The sequence below is a fragment of the Rutidosis leptorrhynchoides genome, chromosome 1, assembly GCF_046630445.1.
Source record: "Rutidosis leptorrhynchoides isolate AG116_Rl617_1_P2 chromosome 1, CSIRO_AGI_Rlap_v1, whole genome shotgun sequence".
NCBI classification, from domain to species: domain Eukaryota; kingdom Viridiplantae; phylum Streptophyta; class Magnoliopsida; order Asterales; family Asteraceae; genus Rutidosis; species Rutidosis leptorrhynchoides.
The window spans coordinates 96,358,235-96,363,167 of NC_092333.1; positions in this window are offsets into that span (position 1 = coordinate 96,358,235).

Sequence of the window (4,933 nt, forward strand, 5' to 3'; positions counted from 1 at the left end):
CTTAATCAACTTGTATTGTATATTATGTAATCTTGAGATACCATAGGCACGTATACAATGTTTCGACCTATCATGTCGACACATCTATATATATTTCGGAACAACCATAGACACTCTATATGTGAATGTTGGAGTTAGCTATACAGGGTTGAGGTTGATTCCAAAATATATATAGTTTGAGTTGTGATCAATACTGAGATACGTATACACTGGGTCGTGGATTGATTCAAGATAATATTTATCGATTTATTTCTGTACATCTAACTGTGGACAACTAGTTGTAGGTTACTAACGAGGACAGCTGACTTAATAAACTTAAAACATCAAAATATATTAAAAGTATTGTAAATATATTTTGAACATACTTTGATATATATGTATATATTGTTATAGGTTCGTGAATCAACCAGTGGCCAAGTCTTACTTCCCGACGAAGTAAAAATATGTGAAAGTGAGTTATAGTCCCACTTTTAAAATCTAATATTTTTGGGATGAGAATACATGCAGGTTTTATAAATGATTTACAAAATAGACACAAGTACGTGAAATTACATTCTATGGTTGAATTATCGAAATTGAATATGCCAATTTTTATTAAGTCTGGTAATCTAAGAATTAGGGAACAGACACCCTAATTGACGCGAATCCTAAAGATAGATCTATTGGGCCTAACAAACCCCATCCAAAGTACCGGATGCTTTAGTACTTCGAAATTTATGTCGTATCCGAAGGGTGTCCCGGAATGATGGGGATATTCTTATATATGCATCTTGTTAATGTCGGTTACCAGGTGTTCACCATATGAATGATTTTTATCTCTATGTATGGGATGTGTATTGAAATATGAAATCTTGTGGTCTATTATTATGATTTGATATATATAGGTTAAACCTATAACTCACCAACATTTTTGTTGACGTTTTAAGCATGTTTATTCTCAGGTGATTATTAAGAGCTTCCGCTGTCGCATACTTAAATAAGGACGAGATTTGGAGTCCATGCTTGTATGATATTGTGTAAAAACTGCATTCAAGAAACTTATTTTGTTGTAACATATTTGTATTGAAAACCATTATGTAATGGTCGTGTGTAAACAGGATATTTTAGATTATCATTATTTGATAATCTACGTAAAGATTTTTAAAACCTTTATCTATGAAATAAAGGTTATGGTTTGTTTTAAAAATGAATGCAGTCTTTGTCATATAGAGGTCAAAACCTCGCAACGAAATCAATTAATATGGAACGTTTTTAATCAATAAGAACGGGACATTTCAGATAAGGTATATGATATGCATGTCGTTGAAAAGCTAAAGAAAAATTAATAACTTTTCATTTAGAAATCGTGTGGGTTCGATGAACGGATTAAAAGATATGGTCAACTGAATTATTATTAATTTTAATATTATTATTAAAACGATTATTATAATTGTTATCAGTTGATGTTATTACTAAAATTATCTTTATTACTAAAAATTAATATTTTTATTGAAACTATCATTTTATTATTTTTATCATTATTATTATTATCAATATTATTTTATCAAATAAATATGCGTACAAATATATTTTTACCACACGTAATATAATTACATTAATAATACATACCACTATATTTTTATGATATTAAGTGAATTTTATAAATTTTATTACTTGAGATATATAAAAGTATATTTTTATCATATATGAATTTAAATATAAATTTTTATTTATTAATAAATGACTTGTATTATTTTGTATAATAAGATCTGATAAATATATTTAAATATATAAAACGACTATATATAAGTTATAAACATGTATAGATTTTGGAAGTCATTTTGGGTCAAGTTGACTTTTGTTGACTTTTGCATGTCGGTCTCGAGCATTAGGATTGTGATACACTACGACTTGACCTAAATTGTTAGACAGATATTGACCAACATATAAATATATATACTTAATATATGTTCGTGAATCCGAGACAAACCCTGCACTTGTTCAGTACCGTCATATACATAATTGCTACGAAATACAGTATTGTGAGTTTCATTACTCCCTTTTTATATATATTTTTGGGCTGAGAATACATGCATTGTTTTATAACTGTTTTACGAAATGGACACAATGTGACGACCCGGAAATTTCCGACCAAATTTAAACCTAACTTTTATATGTTTCCGACACGATAAGCAGAATTTGTAATGTTGAATCTCAAAAAGTTTGGAACTACATTCATGTAATCAATTACCCTTTGAACGTGTTCGACGATTCACGAACAATTATGTGTATATAGATATGTATATATAATATATAATAACTGAAAACATTAACAAAGTATTTGATATATATGATACTTTACATGAACGTATTTGTTTCGATATATTTATCAATAGAATTAAGAGATAATATCAAATGATTGAATTATCAGATACATTATGATATGATTACGGGCCAATGTTATGAGGTCCACTGTGATTTAAGAAATCTATTCTTTTTGACAATATTCAGAAAATGGTAAAGTGATCTATAAGTAAGAACGTGGAGTATAAATAACTTAGATGTTGGATATCGACAAGTTAAGTAACTCGACATTTTTCATTAAGATGATTTCATACGTTTATTAAATCTTTGGACTTTATCCCATGCTTCACCAACAGACTGTAATTTAAAAACTTAAAACCTATTATGAATATATATAATTCTACTTTTCTAAAATGTTTTATGATATAACGATTTAAATTAATATTAAATATATTTATACGCGTATTATGCGTACATAGTTTTATACTTTTACTATAGTTTACCTTTACTTTACTTTTACTTTACTTTTACTTTACTTTAACTTTAATATTTCACTTTAATAATTCACTTTAATAATTCATACTTTAATAATTCACTTTAATAATTCATACTTTAATAATTCACTTTAATAATTCATACTTTAATAATTCACTTTAATAATCCATACTTTAATAATTCACTTTAATAATTCATACTTTAATAATTCACTTTAATAATTCAAAAATTTATTATAAATAGAATTCAATAAGTTTCATTATTTCATAGAAACTTGAAAATATATTTCTCTAAACTCTCTCAATCGAATTACATATATATATTTACTTAGTATTATTTCAAGATATTATTAGTATACATAAAATACTATGACAGAGTTATATTCAGATGATTTCAAAATAAGTTTTCAAACGGGATAGAGCTAAGGAAATTATGGGTTATAGCTATGGAGGTTATGGGTATTGTTCGAGGGTATTGCTCTTGAGGTCAACCTAACGTTTATCATTTTCGTTGCGTCTACGTACTTTCCTGCAATATTGAATCACAATATTGATACGTGAGCATTCATATCTTATCTTTTATATATTAATAGTGTATCCCTGACTAGTGCTCGAGTATATATGATTATGCATGTTTGTATGCTTAGTTTCGTCGTTAAATAGTTTATGATAAATCACAAATTTGATACATATGCTACTGAGATAAGGTATATGATATGCATGTCGTTGAAAAGCTAAAGAAAAATTAATAACTTTTCATTTAGAAATCGTGTGGGTTCAATGAACGGATTAAAAGATATGGTCAAATGAATTATTATTAATTTTAATATTTATTACTAAAAATTAATATTTTTATTGAAACTATCATTTTATTATTTTTATCATTATTATTATTATCAATATTATTTAATCAAATAAATATGCGTATAAAGATATTTTTACCACACGTAATATAATTACATTAATAATATATACCACTATATTTTTATGATATTAAGTGAATTTTATAAATTTTATTACTTGAGATATATAAAAGTATATTTTTATCATATATGAATTTAAATATAAATTTTTATTTATTAATAAATGACTTGTATTATTTAGTATAATAAGATCTGATAAATATATTTAAATATATAAAATGACTATATATAAGTTATATAATAAACATGTATAGATTTTGGAAGTCATTTTGGGTCAAGTTGACTTTTGTTGACTTTTGCATGTCGGTCTCGAGCATTAGGATTGTGATACACTACGACTTGACCTAAATTGTTAGACAGATATTGACCAACATATAAATATATATACTTAATATAGGTTCGTGAATCCGAGACAAACCCTGCACTTGTTCAGTGCCGTCATATACATAATTGCTACGAAATACAGTATTGTGAGTTTCATTTGCTCCCTTTTTAATTGCTTTTGCAATATATATTTTTGGGCTGAGAATACATGCGCTGTTTTATAAATGTTTTACGAAATAGACACAAGTACTAAAACTAATTCTACGTGGGTTTAAACCAGAAATATACCCTTAGCTTGGTAACATTAAGCTACTTGTCTATGTACGGTAGGCGCGAATCCTAAAGATAGATCTATTGGGCCTGACAAGCCCCATCCTGACTATGGGATGCTTTAGTACTTCGAGGTTATATTAAACACACCTGATCTGGTGTACTTCAGAGGGTAAAACATGAGCGTTAAGGCTTGTTACCGGGTGCCTACAACTTATAGAATACTTTTATACACTTGCGAGTGTACACATATTTATAAACAGAAATCTTGTGGTCTATTACTATTACGGAAATGATTGATTATGATAAACTAATGAACTCACCAACCTTTTGGTTGACACTTTAAAGCATGTTTATTCTCAGGTATTAAAGAAATCTTCCGCTGTGCATTAGCTCATTTTAAGGATATTATTTGGAGTCATTCATGACATACTTTGAAAGACGTTGCATTCGAGTCGTTGAGCTCATCAAGATTAATATTAAGTCAATTATAGTTGGATGTAATATGAAATGGTATGCATGCCGTCAATTTTAGATGTAAAGAAAGTTTGTCTTTTAAAAACGAATGCAATGTTTGTAAAACGTATCATATAGAGGTCAAATACCTCGCGATGTAATCAACTATTGTGAATCGTTTAT